Here is a 15,648-nt window from a genome sequence, read left to right as displayed (position 1 = left end):
TTGGTGGATGTTGTGGGAAGGGAAGATCAGTCATTACTAACATGCTGCTCCTTCCCTGGCATTTTCTTATAGTCTTCGGTGCTCCATTAATAAGAGGGAGATGTTCAAAAATAACAATTCTACTTGATCAGCAATATTTCTCAAGGTATGATTCTTGGGAGACATTTGCCCCACTAGATGGTCTTCCATCCAAAAACCACTCTGTAGTCAAATGAGCTGGAAAACAGTGTATTTTGTATTTCCTCTTAGAGATTCACCATATCTATTACCACCTGAAGGAATTGGAGAATGGCTGTAGTGAAGAAAATTGGTGAGCCGTTTGTCTTGACTTTCCCAAGCCTTTTTGGTCATAGTACTCCTTTGATGTGGAAATTACTCAGAGTGTGGAAAATGCTGTTCTGTATTGATAGGCTAACCTTGATTTGTTTAGAATGACTGTTCAGTTCTTGAAGAATCATATTAAACAAAACCCTAAATTATCTAGAAAATGAAAGACAAGCAGTGGTGTGTTAGCTAGAAAGGGAGGATTCTGGGGCACCTGGGTGCCTCAGTCAGTTAAGTGTCTGACTTCGGCTCAGGTCATGATCTCATGGTTCGTGGGTTCGAGCCCCACATCGGGCTCTGTGCTGACAGCTCAGAGCCTGGAGCCTGCTCCAGATTCTGTGTCTCCCTCTCTCTCTGACCCTCCCCTGCTGGTGCTGTCTCTCTCTGTCTCTCAAAAATAAATAAAAAACATAAAAAAAGAAAAAAAATTTTTAAAAAAGAAAGGGAGGATTCTGAAGCCTTGTACCATTATGGTTTCCCACTGCCTGACTTGGGTGATAACGTTTTATTACAGATTGACCCATTGAAATGTTGCATGGCTTTGTTGGCTAAATACCTGATAACCAGAAACTACAGAGTTATGTGTAAAAGTAGCCATCAGCCATCAATTTCTATTCAATTCAATAATGGTTGCAAGCTGGTGAAAATAATGTGATTGCAAGGCTGAGAGTAAAAGTGATAGAGTCCAAAATTATCAAACTGGAAAAGGATCTGGTTCCTTGGCTCTATTTCCTACTCTTATTTTGTTCCTTCTTAGTTCCTTTAAGATTGTCAGGAACTTTACAGGCATAATAAACAGGTTAGACAACTTCATGGAAATGTACCTAATGACTATTGGTAACAGTGGCAGATCTTGTTAGGCCAGTGGCTTCTTGAAACAAAATGCTTGAGCTTACTCATTAAAACATTTTAGTAAGTGTCAGTATTGATTCATGTTTCCTGCTGCAAATTAGAGTCCTTTCTAAATTCCCATTTGGAGGAATCTGTTGGCTTAGCAAATTCTACTCCCTGGCGTAATACGATTTTCCAACCTGTGGTGCAATTAAGAATTTTTTCAATGTATATAATCACTAATGAATTGATAATGACAAATTAGATTTGCTGCATTTGGCTGTTGCAAGTTCTGCCTAACTGGCTTAGTGTGTTCGATAGCTGATGTTCTCCAAAGTGAGCAAGTAACAGTGGGGTGGCACGGAGCAGGGGTGTCTCCTCGGTTCTCAGCCAGGTGTCAGGATGGTTTGGAAGTGACAGGGAGACCATTTTAAAGAAGAATGTCTTCCATCTGGCTCAGAAATTAAGATATTTCTCAGGAAGAAACTTAGAATACATCTTTTTTTCCCCCCTGAATCAATTTCATCCACTCTGTCAAAATTAATCGCTTTTGTAGAATTGTTTTGAATCTTACTTGCCAACCTATCACTACCTAGGGAACAAAAGCAAAAATAAACTCTAATGACTGAAACCCAGCAAAATATTGGTTGATATTTATATTAGCGAAGTAGGATTGGACTGGAGTGAAAGAATCCTGCTAAAAATAAGCCCTGGGGCACCTAGGGGGCACAGTGGGTTAAGCATCCAACTCTTGGCTTCAACTGAGGTCATCATCTCATGGTTCGTGGTTTCAAGCTCTGCAGCTTGGGATTCTCTCTTCCTGCCTCTCCCCAACTCATGCTCTCTCTCTCTCTCACTCTCTCAAAAGAAATAAATAAACTTTAAAAAAAAAAGCCATGCACATAGTTTCATTCTGCTTGCAAAGGCTTCGTACTTTCCTGGAAAACTCTTATTTGTTCTCTAGGTCAAACTAATGTTGTCCCCTATATCACACCATCCCTAACTTCTACCCAGATACAGTCTTCAATGCTTATAGTACTTGACTGATTCTTTTACTCTTACACTAAAACCATTTTAATTATTCGTTGACATGCTTCCTTCCCCTTCTAGACTAGATGCCCACAGAGGGCAAGAATCATTATTCATTTAGCATATATTTATAGAGAGCTTATTTGGTCCAGCAGGCCGTTTTGCTACCCATAAAACCACAACATTCATCTTTATTCCCAACACTTAGCACCTGTCTGTCTCATTACTGAGTAGGCACTTAGCAATGAGTTGCTAAATAATTAAATAACTGAATGAGTGAAAGGATGAATGAATGAATGAATTGACTCAATTGTATACGGTAGAAAAGGCACCATTTTTTGCTGGTTAAGTTTTAGTTTCCCAATTTGCAAACAGTGCAGAGAGAAGTCAAGCTCCAGAATCTAGCATTCTGCAAGGAGACCAGTGATTCAATTCCTAGTGGACCTCAGAGGTTTAAAGACACCAGGGATATCAAGTGGTATGCCTTTAGGAGGAAGCACTCCTAGCCAGGTACTTCTATGTGCTATATCTGTTTTGAGATAAGATGGAAGGCTGGTTAGGGGCCCTGGGGTGGCTCAATCAGTTAAGTGGCCGACTTTGGCTCAGGTCATAATCTCCCAGTCTGTGAGTTCAAGCCCCACATCAAGATATGTGCTAACAGCTCAGAGCCTGGAGTCTGCTTTGGATTCTGTGTCTCCTTCTCTCTCTGCCCCCACCCCCACCCTCAGCTTGTGCTCTGTTTCTGCTTTCTCTCAAAAATAAATAAATGTTAAAAAAAAAAAAAGATGGAAGGCTGGTTAAATCAGGAGAATCCCTAGGGCTCCCCTGCAAATAGCCAGAGTTGAGAGAATGAGAGAGGTAGGGACACTGGACTAAGGAGGAAAGAATGAGACACACAATATACTTAGAAGACTCTGAGTTTCCCCCTCACTGCAATATGCTTGTTGCGGAATACGTTAATGCTTGTTGATTTTCTCTTACAATACTTCTCTCCGATATTCTCTCTCTTCATAAATAATATGCTAGGCCTTATATAGCTGCTGCAAATCATTTTTGACAGCAGGGAGTATTTTTTCAAGAGCCTGAGCCATTCAGAGCCTTGAACTTGTTCATCAGCAGTTTGCCCACACGGCAGTCTCTGGGGCTGGCCCAGACAGCCTACAATGCCTCTAAATTTCACACTTGAGATGAAAGGTCATTATGTGGAGTCTGATCTAGTTTCAGTAGCAAGTGTGATTTCCGTGGTTGGGTTTGGCATAAAGGAAGACAAGCACGAAAGGAACCCATCAATCTTACATGTGTTCCTAGTTAATTTCCCTTCTGGTTTCTGCACGGCTTTCAGCCTCCTGCCAGTCTTGTCAAGCTACTGTATGCTCGGGAAGTAGCACCCTTCATATTTTCATTTACAGAGAGAAAACAGACCATCAGCCATCTAGTTTCTCTCCTTTTCTGCATCAGGCATGTCTTCACCTGTCACTCTCCAGTTTCCTTCTGAGTCAGAAAAAGAGGTGGTAACAAACTGCCCTGTAACAATGGTTATGTAGAGCTTAAAAGCACAAACATTATCTCAGTTTCCATGAGTCAGGAATTTAGAGGCAGCTTAGTGGGGAGGCTCTGGCTTAGGTCTTTGATGAGGTTGCATCACACTATCAGCCGTGGCTGCATTCATCTGGAAGCTTGACTGGGGCCAGAGGACGAACTTCCCAGACGAATCATTCACATGGCTGTTAGCAGAAGGCCTCAGTCCCTGGCCCCATGGGCCACATGCTTGGGTGGAGGTTTTCCGGACATTTCAGCCAGATTCTCCCAGACCGAGAGATCCAAGATAATGAGCATGAGAAACCCCGCAATGCCTTTTATAACTCCCTCTCAAACGTTGCATTATCACCACTTCTACCGCATTTTATTAGAGTGATTAAGTGTCACCTACATTTAGAGGAGGAATTAGCCTTTTTTTTTTTTTTATGAAGCTTGGGCACAAAGACTTTGGAGTCTTTTTTTTTTATGCTTTATTTATTTTTGATACAGAGAGAGACAGAGCATGAGAGGAGGAGGGGCAGAGAGAGAAGGAGACACAGAACCGGAAGCAGGCTCCAGGCTCTGAGCTAGGTGTCAGCACAGAGCCCGACGGGGCTCGAACCCACGAACGTGAGATCTGACCTGAGCCGAAGCCGGAGGCTTAACCTTCTAAGCCACCCAGGCGCCCCAGCCTTTTTTTTTTTTTTTAAGGGAGGGTATGAAAGAATTTGTGGCCATTATTTTAGAACCACCTGTTTTAGAAGAGTGATCTCTCTTCCTTTTCAGGGTTAATTCATCTACCTGTGAGCTTGATTCTATCATTTCCCATCTAGACTTGGCTGATCAGTTATGCTCTCTCTCAATCTCTTAGTAGTAGATCCCATTTGTGGAGCAATTGATTTGTCCTAGTTACTATGCCAAGCACTTTATGTAGATACTCTCAATTAATACATACAACCAGGGGCACCTGGGTGGCTCAATTGGTTAAGCGTTCAATTTCAGCTCAGGTTATGATCTCGTGGTTTGTGAGTTCCAGCCCCACATTGGTCTCTGTGTTGGCAGCTCAGAGCCTGGAGCCTGCTTCAGATTTTGTGTCTCCCTCTCTTTCTGTCTCTCCCCTGCTTATGCTGTGTGTGTGTGTCTCTCTCTTAAAAATAAACATTAAAAAAATTTAAAAAATACATACAACTGCATGAGGTTCAGTGCTGATTACTCCACTTTATATATATATATATACATATATATGTATATATATATATATAAAAGATTTATCTATTTATTTTGAGAGAGAGAGAGAGAGAGAGAGAGAGAGAGAGAGAGAGAGAGAGAGAAAGCATGTACAAGTGGGGGGTGGGCAGAGAGAGAGGGAGAGAGAAAGAATCCCAAACAGGCTCCACACTGTCAGTGTGGCTTGAAGTAATGAACCATGAAATCATGACCTGAGCCAAAGTTGGACGCTTAACTGACTGAGCTACCCAGGTGCCCCTGATTACCCCACTTTTACAAATGAGGAGATCTAAGCTCAGAAGGATTAAGTGAGATGTCCAATGTCAGATGGCTAGTAAGTAGAAAATTACCATTTAAGTCCAGTTCAGACATTCTCCATAGCTGCGCTTCCCTCCACTAATTTATTCTACACTGCCTTGCATGGACCTCATTATTATTATTATTTGTTCATTTGTTTGTTGTTTGTTTTTAGAGAGACACAATGAGCAGCAGAGGGACAGAGGGAGAGACAGAATCTCAAGCAGGCCCATGCTCAGCATGGAAATTGACATGGGGCTCAATCCCACAACCCTGGGATCATGATCTGAGCCAAAACCAAGAGTTTCCTCAACCAACTGAGCCACCCAGGGGCCCTTACATTGACCTTAAATCTCTACCCCTCTATCAGCTTAGCTGATATCTCCTAAGTTTTCAAAGAGGCTCCATTCTTCCTCATACAAACATTACTTTCCTTGAAACCCTGGTGCATCTCCAGCTACGTCATATCTTCCCATCATCACAAATTTTTAAAAATAGTGGTCGGCATGCTGTCTCTACTTCCACACCTCCCATTTGCCCCAGCTCACTGCCATCAGCTCTGTGCTTACCAATTTCATGAAAGGGGTTTCTCTAAGTAAGGCCAATGTCTTCCATATTTCCAAATCCAGTGCTTGGTTCTCAGCTCACATTCTGCCATATTTCATCAATTTGATTATGCACAATTTTCACATTTCTGAAATCAGGATGTCTTAAAATCAATGGTACTTTGTATTTGGTAAATTCAATTCTTTGCCTTTCTTTACATTTCATAGCATGCCTGTCCACTTCTGGAAGCTCTCTGTCCCTGTGCCATAGACATCCCTGTGAATAGGCTTCACTCCTTCCCCCTGATAGCTCTATGCAGTTTTCCTTATTGATTCCTCTTCCTCAGACAAACCCTTAGATGATGGAATAGATGATTTGGTGGCAATTCACTCTTTTTCCTTCTGCACTGTGGGTAATCTACTTTAAAATATCTTCCATACCACTTTCATGTTACTAACTTCTAATTTCTCCTCCAACCTCCATCTTTCCTTTTAATTAATTACTTATTTCCTGCATGTCTCATTAGTACTACAAACTCTGCATGTGCTAATCCCTAACCCCTTTCCAGACTATCTGCCCTGCTTTTATTGCCTTTCTGGGATGTTGACATCACCACTGTCAAAGCATATCTCACAGACATTTAGTCTGAAGCACAGCTGACCTTACTCATATATAGGGGGATCTAGTCATATACAGATTGTCACCAAAGACGCAAAATATGAACCCTTAATCGATGGGACAATGACAAAGCTTTTTGTTTTGTTTTGAACTTCAGCATGCTAATTGACAAATATCAAGGAGGCACTTTGTACCCAAGCAGACTGCATTATTATCAGCATAGACAATTTCAGCTATTTGTGATTTTTTTTCCCCTGGAAATCCTGTGATTTCAGGTAGAAAGTATATTTATTTTTGGCATTGGCTGCTGACCTCCTTTCTTTGGTATCTATGCCATCGTTAATCTAGGACTGCCCCATTTCTCTCATTATAATCACTCACTCCCTTCTTGTGGTCAAACCCAGACCCAGGACTGTGGTTGTCCATGAAGACTTTAGTGTCATTCTGATGCAGTGTCATCCACTAGTTGCTGCCTTGAGATAACAGATCATAGTAACATTTGAGTAGCTGGCTAATCAGACAATGGAGGAACTCACAAAGTATGAAAACAACCACAAGTATAATAAAAAACATTTGGAACCCCATTTGCATCCAAGTTTCCTAGTTGGCCTAGAACAAGCTAGGAGAGTAAGTCTCATATCTTTTTTTTGTTTGTTTGTTTCTATCCCTCATATCCCTTGAATTCCTTTGAGGCTTACATAGGTTTCAGTAACAGCAGCTAGTGGTTAAGAGGCCAAGGGTTCAGTTAAGACATATAGATATATTAGGGGGGTCTTATTAAAGGGGCCTAAAGCCACTGGCAAATCCATCCATTGGAAAAATTGGCAGGCACTGCAATTGTCTGAGATTGGTGATTTAGGAAGTTCAAACACTTTATAAGAAAGAAGACAGCTGAGAGAAAGGCAAACAGGACTATGGCAGTCATTTTACAATCTCATTTTCTGACCCACACAAAGGAAAGTATATAAGTAATAAAAGGAGGAAACAAATAACAAAATATAAATCCTAACCACAGATCATAATCTGAAAGTCTTAGGTAGAAATTGTTTACATTTCATATCATCATTTTGATTCATACATCTTGGAATAGCTCTCAATTTCCAGAGCTGTGTGCTTCTAAAAGTTTTTACTAAGCCTCAAGGTTATATATCTCTAGTGGGACCGGATGTTCAGGTTGTAGATCCCTTAGCATGCTTCCACTGGGAATCATGAATCCATGAGTATATCCCCTAGAGTTCAAGAGCAATGTTGGCAGTCCAAAGTCTGCAATGTGACCTTTCCAAGGCTAATGTCTTGGTGTCCTTCTCACTATACCCTGTTTCCTGGTTTTATATCATGTAGGAATGTGTTTGATGTTGTCACTTTCGAAGTGCAGCTTGCACCTGTTGGGCTTGTGACTGAGTACGTATTAGTCTTGACAATATTTGATAAGATTGGATATAACAAGGTAAAGTCTGTTGGAGAAGGAGTAAATTTGAGCCTCATTGGTCTTCTTCTTTGTCATCTTCTTTTTTTTTTTTTTAAGGAAACTATGCCCAACGTAGGGCTTGAACTCAAAATCCTGAGATCAAGAGTCACATGCTCTACTGACTGAGCCAGCCAGGTACCCCCTCACTGGTCTTCTTATATGGATTTCCTATGGTTAGGGCTTCAGAGTTTGTGGTGCAAATCACATTACCATTAGGGCAATGAGTAGACCTTTAGGCCAAGGAAGGTTAGGCTCTTCTACAATTTGGACAGTTTTGATTTACAAATATCATTAGTTAGTTTTGCCCTTCTAGAACTTTAGGGATAAAATTGACAACAGTTTCTGTTTCATGTGAAGATTCTACATAGTTCCTAAAGAATAGAAACTGTAGTGGCGCCTGGGTGGCTCAGTCGGCTGAGTGTCCAACTTCGTCTCAGGTCATGAGCTCATGGTCGGTAAGTTCGAGTACCATCTCGGGCTCTGTGCTGACAGCTCAGAGCCTGGAGCCTGCTTTGCATTCTCTCTTTCTCTCTCTCTGCTCCTCCCCCGCTCATGCTCTGTTCTCTCTTTCTCTCAAAAATAAATAAACGTTAAAGAAAAAAAAAAAGAATAGAAACTGTAAGCTCCTCCTTCCAGGTAGACAAAACAAAATCCCAAGTTTGTTTTCTTAAATCAGGTAAAGCATTATCCTTTTAGCAGAAGAAAGCTTTTGTTCCAATAAGAAGAACTGTAAGAAAAGTCTGTTACTGAAACACATTTAAAATCTTAGCTTTTGGGCAATAGCATGAATCCACTTGTAAATGTTTAAATGAATCTTGAGGTGGGATTCTGAGCTTTGCCCTTTCCTTATAGTTTTTCCTGGATTTTGGTACTTACAGATAAAGGAAGTTTTAGTCACCTATTGGGCCTCAGGTAGAACTTCCCAACCATATTTTTGTATTTTGGATCTTTTCATCCTGTGCATCACAGAGGCTTCCCCGTAGCCAATGTAATGAAGGTTTGCAGGTGTACTTGGGAGCTGGCAGGTGACCATCGTGGGAAGTCTGAAACCCAATGCTCTGCATGAGAGTTTAAGTAGATGTATTTACTACCTTTTTCCCTCCTGTAGGGGTAGATCATTATAGTCAAATAAATCCTTCTGGATTGATGAAATCCTACTAAGTAACTCTCCTTGTAATAACAATTGTGAGAAAATCAGTGAGGGCTGTTTGTTTTACATAGTAGATGTCTACAGCACTTCCTTTAGCTTCTTCAGTATTATTAGTATGCATTTATAGTAGTATTCTTAACAGCATTTTAAAAATAATATTTCTTTCAGGTGTTGTCTCTAGTTAATTTTTTAATTATTTTTTAAAAAAAATTTTATGCTCTTTATTTTTGAGAGACAGAGAGAGACAGTGGGAATAGGGGAGGGTCAGAGAGAGAGGGAGATACAGAATGTGAAGCAGGCTCCAGGCTCTGAGCTAGCTGTCAGCAGAGCCTGATGTGGGGCTCAAACCCACAAACCGTGAGATCATGACCTGAGCCGAAGCCAGACGCTTAACCGACTGAGGCACCCAGGCGCCCCTAATTTTTTTATTTTTTAAATTTATTTTTTAGAGAGAGTGTGTGGGTGGGAGGGGCGGGGGGGGGTAGAATCTTAAGCAGGCTCCATGTTTAGTGCAGAGCCCAGTGTAGGGCTTGATCCCATGACCCCAGGATAATGACCTGAACTGAAATGAAGAGTTGGATGCTTAATGGATTGAACCATCCAGGCACCCTTCTAGTTAGTTATTAACTCATTTTCTATTTTTGATTCAGGTGCCCAAGAGAGTTAGAAAATCCATTTGCTTTCAAAACATGCCAAGATCTTGAACGATCCAAAGACATATCTACTCTCAGAGTGGGGTTTTGAGTTCTTACATCTTTAAAAAGACGGCATGTTCTTGTTAAGAGGCAGAGAGTTCTGAAGTTACAGTTTATGCAGCACAGAATGTACATTGATTATTTAAAAAATAAGAACCATGAAGAGATAACACATCAGTATTGGCCAAGGGAATATCAGTCAGGACAGGAAATGCTAAGAGTTTGAAGAGCTGTTCAGAAGTCATGTGGTTCACTTTTATTAAGAGGGGGATTTGTTAGATTGGTTTCTTAGGTTGGATGACTGAGATTGGAGTGATGTTTGACAATTACATGGAAAATGGACAAAGAAAAAAATGTCACATGTGAAATGCAAATAACTATTGTGCATTGTTTGAAGCAATTAGGTTTGAATGGCAAATTTTATGAGGGTGGTGGGTTTGCAGCCAGAATAATTCCTACTGCAGTTTAACTGTCTCAGCCACAGCAAGAAACAAGGTATGAAAACCTATCCAAGATAGGCCATAGGCTTGTGACGTGTTTTTAGCTTTTGCATAGCACTTTCAAAGCACAACTTGCAGGGCACTTGGGTGGCTCAATTTGTTAAGCATAGATTCTTGGTTTCACCTCAGGTCATGATCTCATGGTTCATGAGTTCAAGCCTCACATGGGGCTCTGAGCTGATGGTATGGAGCCTGCTTAGGATTCTCTCTCTCTCTTTCTCTCTCTCTCTCTTCCTCTCTGCCTCTCCTGCTATCTTTCTCTCTCTCTCTCTCTCTCTCAAAATAATAAACTTTTTTTAAAAAACCACAAGTTGCCTTTTCAGTAGAAACAATGCAAAGGCTGCAGCTGCTCTGGAAAAGTGTGGAGGTTCTTCAAAAAATTAAAAGTAGAACTCCCTATAACCCAGCAGTAGCACTGCTAGGAATTTACCCCAGGGATACAGGAGTGCTGATGCATAGGGGCACATGTACGCCAATGTTTATAGCAGCACTTTCAACAATAGCCAAATCATGGAAAAAGCCTAAATGTCCATCAACTGACAAATGGATTGAGAAGATGTGGTTTATATATACAATGGAATACTACTAAGCAACGAGGAAGAATGGAATCTGGCCATTTGCAGCAATGTGGATGGAATTGGAGGGTATTATGATAAGTGAAATAAGTCAGTCCGAGAAAGACAGATACCATATGTTTTCACTCATATATGGATCTTGAGAAACTTAACAGAAGACCACGGGGAGGGGGAGGGGCAAAGTTACAGAGAGGAAGGGAGGCAAACCATGAGACTCTTAAATACTGAGACCAAACAGGGTTGATGGGGGTGGGGAAGAGGGGGAAGTGGGTGATGGGCATTGAGGAGAGCGTTTGTTGGGATGAGCACTTGGTGTTGTATGGAAACCAATTTGACAATAAATTATATTAAAAAAAAAAAGAAACAGTGCAAAGGACTTAGTATGATCAGGTTGCCTAAAGTCAGGAGTTGCTCTAATGTGTGCTTAGGAAAGGAAAAGGCCTATTTAACATCTGACTCCCAGGAGAGGGGCTCTGGAACATGTTTCAGGTAGCTCTTCTAGTGATTCAGCTAAGAGAAATATGGAAAAGCCAAACATGTCTAATTATCTCTAGGATCTCTCCTTAAAAAGGTAAAGACCTGAAGTAGCCACCTGAAGAGTTTCAAGATTGCAAAAGGTATCTTAACCGTTTTGCCATCTTGAGTTAGAGCTTGAATATGGGAAATGACATAAAAGAGTTATCAGATGTGAGCATACATAAGAGCATAAATAATGGGTGCCTAAAAGTAGGAAAAGTTATGACAATCTTTGTCAGATGGACAATTTAAAATAAAAACAGTAAAAAGCAATAATAATTCTTAAGAATCCTTACTTTCTCAGAAGTGAAGAATTTTTGTTTCAAAATGGCTCCAAAGCAATGTAAAAGCAAAATAAAGGATATTCAAAGACCATCCTTTTCTGAACTATTTTTTATCGTTCACAAACTTTTTTTGTTTATTAATTCACATGACTTTATATGTATGTATTTAGACATATAGTTAAGCGATAAATTTATAGCTTTAGAAGATAAAACATATGCGATATTGAATTTAACATCTTTGTTTAAAAATTTTTTTTAACACTTATTTATTTTTGAGAGAGACAGAGTGCAAGCAGAAGAGGGGCACAGAGAGGGGAAGACACAGAATCCGAAGCAGGCTCCAGGCTCTGAGCTGCCAGCACAGAGTCCAACATGGGGCTCAAACTCACGAAGCGGGGAAACCATGACCTGAGCTGAAGTCAGCCACTTAACTGACTGAGCCACCCAGGTGCCCCTGAATTTACCATCTTAATAAAACTACAGCAATTTCCTTGAAAACCCAGTAAAACATATCCATCACCTTACATATTTGTATCTCTTTGCAAATACTATTTAAGCACTCATTTTATTACAGTTTTTAACCAAAGAAACTTAACTTTTGTTCCCTCTCAGGTGCAGAGAAAACTGGGAGGGGAAGTAGCTGAGCACTATCTGCTACCCTCAAGGACCTTAGCAGACCAGCACCCTACAAGGACGCCTGGTTGTGTACTGCAAACACACATTCCACATTCATTCATTCTGCACATCTTTAGTGTGGAAAATGATATCATGCACGCTAATATGACCCAAATGCATCAGTACATCACTTACTAATCTACTGATAGTCACTCTCTGAAGAATAAAAGTAGGAGGTGATGGCAGATATATTACAACTATGTTTGTTTTTATAGTCTTGACTTTTTGGAATTTTGATCTACTAAGAAATTGGGCATCCAAAAGTTATTTATTAATTAACTCAATTAGCCCAAGTTCTCAAAGTCAATTTAGGATCTTGGTATTATGATTTAAGCTGAGACTATAAAATGATGCAATCACTGTTGACATCAAAAATATTGTCAGGGAAATGACATTATAAATTTTATGTAGAAGTGGAGTAATTTACTCTAGGTTTTACCACTGTTTTGAATTTTTTAAAATAAATCTTTTAAAAAGATATAATTATAACTTAGTATAGTTGGACATATGCATTGCTTAGCATTTTTATATCATTAAATAATTAGTCATCTAAGCTTATTTGAAGGGCAAGGCTAGTAAGAGATTTAGTAATTTCAGATTAGTAAGACTTTGTAAAAAATGGAATTACCATGTCATCCAGTAATTTCACTACTGGATATTTATTCAGAGAAAATTGAAATACGAATTTGAAAAGATATATGCTCCCCTATGTTTACTGCAGCGTTTGCAACAGTCAAGATATAGAAGCCGCACAAGTGTCCGTCAATAGATGAACAAATTCCATATACAATGGAGTATTACTCAGCCATAAAAAGAATGAAATCTTGCCATTTGCAAAAATATGGATGTTGAAATTTCTAGAATTCCACAATATCTGTTATTTGATATGTAAGTTTACCATAACCATTTTTTAAAATAAAGAAGGATCCTTATGTTTAAAAAAAAAAAAAAGAAACATTAAAAAAAATATATGGATAGACTTGAAGGGTATTTTGCTAAGTGAAATAGGTCAGGCAGAGAAAAATAAATACCCTATGGTTCACTCACATGTTGAATTTATGAAACAAAACAAACAAAGAAAAAAGAGACAAGCCAAAACCAGACTCTGAAATACAGAGAACAAACTGATGGTTGCCAGAGGGGAGGTTAGTGGGGAGATGGGTGAACTAGATAAAGGGGATTAAGAGCATAATTATCAAAAGGGATGAACAATGAGTAATGTACAGAATTACTGAATCATTATATTATATATCTGAAACTAATATAACATGGTATGTCAATTATACTTCAATAAAAAAGATGATTAGTTTCTATAAGTTGATCAAAATATTGATCACCTTCAATTTTAAGGTGTTTTATAATGCAATTTATTAATTTTCTCTGGATGTAGGCAAAAATACACCAATCCATTTGTTTAGAAATTACTTATACTCTGTATTCATTAGACTTCTCCAGAGAAACAAACCAATATATAGAGAGACTTACTATAAGGAATTGGCTTACACTGTTACAGAGGCCGGCAAGTCCAAATCTTCGGTGTGGGCCAGAAGGCTTGAGACCCAGGAGAGTTGATGGTGCAGATGAAATCCAAAAACACTCTGGTGAATTCCTTCTTGCTCAGGGAGGCTGTTCTTTTGCTCTATTCAGTTCTTCAACTGAATGGAAAAGGCCCACCCACATTTGGGAGAATAATCCAGATTTAAATATTAATTCATCCCCAACCCCCTTAAATTGACACATAATGAATCATCACATACCCATACACTGAAAATACCTTAACAAATTGTCAGGAAAGCTAGGTAACTGTGGTGGAGTTTAGAGATGTATTTCTCTCTATTTTGTTATATGGCATTTTCTCTATCCTTGTTGACTTAGAATGAGTTGAACTAAGGGTTCAGCTTTAAGATTAACACCTTGTTGTTGGCTCGGAAGATTTCCCTTCTATCTTGATATTGCTCATTTGGATATATTTCTATTGAACTTCCCTGTTTCTTTCCATAGAGAGTGGAAGAAGAAAAAGCCTGGTACTCAGAACCTTTATGATTTCTCAGGATGTCATGAAGCTCTGACAAGCCAGAAGCAATCATTCCTATTCCATCTGCATTCCCAAAACACACATTCAGATATTTTTAATTTGCTAATAATTAGCATTCGTTTTCAAGTCTTCCATTGTTTCTGTTGTTTCTTTGTATACATTTCCCCTCCCTTTGATAGAAGATATGCCTGTTTGAATTAGATATACCCTATGGTGTTCACAAACGACAGGGAAATCTTGTGGCTAATTAATTTCCAATAATTAACAACAAAAAGAAAGCTGTCTGACGGAACTTCTGGAATTCTGGTGTGAGTGGCCAAAACAATTTGGAGGGGCACCTGGGTGGCTCGGTCGGTCAAGCATCTGGCTTCTGTTCAGGTCACGATCTCACGGTTCATGGGTTTGAGCCTGGTGTTGGGCTCTGTACTGTCAGATCAGAGCCTGGAGCCTGCTTCGGATTCTGTGTCTCCCTCTCTCTCTGACCCTCCCCTGCTTGCACTGTCTCTCTCTTTCTTTCAAAAATAAATAAAAAAACATTAAGAAAATATAAAAAAAAACAATTTGGAAGAAAAAGAATAAAATCGGAAGGTTCACATGTCCCAATTTCAGAACTTACTATGAAGCAATAAGACAGTGTGCTGGTGGCAAAAAGAAAACATACAGGTTAATAAATTGAGGGACCAGAAACAAGCCCTTGTATTTATAGTTAGTTGATTTTCAGCAAGGGTACAAGATAATTCAGTGGGGGAAAGAATAGGCTTTTCAGCAAATGGTGCTGGGACAACTCGATATCCACCTGCCAAAGAATGAAGCTGAACTCTTCTCACATCACACACAAACGTCACTTTGGTCATATACCCAAACGTAAGGCCTAAAACTATAAAATTCTTAGAAACATAGAAATAAGCTTTTATTATCTTGGGGTAGGCAAAGTCCGCTTTTTTTTTTAATGTTTTTTATTTATTTTGATACAGAGAGAGACAGAGCATGAGAGGGGGAGGGGCAGAGAGAGAAGGAGACTCAGAACCAGAAGCAGGCTCCAGGCTCTGCGCTAGCTGTCAGCACAGAGCCTGACGCGGGGCTGGAACCCACGAACGTGAGATCTGACCTGAGCCAAAGTCGGAGGCTTAACCAACTGAGCCACCCAGGCGCCCCGGCAAAGTCCTCTTAAATGTGACATCCAAAGCACAAGTGAAAAAAAAATAAATGAGACTTCATCAAAATTAAAAACTTCCGTGTTTCAAAGGACACCATCAAGAAAGTGGAAAGAAAATCCACAGAATGGGAGAAACTACTTGCTAGTCATATACCTGATCAACATAGGTAGTCATCAGAGAAACGTCAAATACAATGAGATACC

At 39.7% G+C, this 15,648-nt stretch overlaps 1 long non-coding RNA gene across 1 annotated transcript; it reads left to right on the top strand.

The window, feature by feature from the left end:
- Positions 1 to 71: 71 nt before the first annotated feature.
- LOC115280632 lies at positions 72 to 13,135 on the top strand. Its single transcript, XR_003903863.1, has 4 exons — positions 72 to 145; positions 250 to 310; positions 12,191 to 12,429; positions 12,975 to 13,135. It is a non-coding gene; the product is annotated as an uncharacterized LOC115280632 (long non-coding RNA).
- Positions 13,136 to 15,648: the final 2,513 nt, after the last annotated feature.

This window comes from Suricata suricatta, chromosome 2, assembly GCF_006229205.1.
Source record: "Suricata suricatta isolate VVHF042 chromosome 2, meerkat_22Aug2017_6uvM2_HiC, whole genome shotgun sequence".
NCBI classification, from domain to species: domain Eukaryota; kingdom Metazoa; phylum Chordata; class Mammalia; order Carnivora; family Herpestidae; genus Suricata; species Suricata suricatta.
The sequence above is the reverse complement of the archived record's forward strand: the minus strand, read 5'-3'. Positions and strand labels throughout refer to the sequence as shown.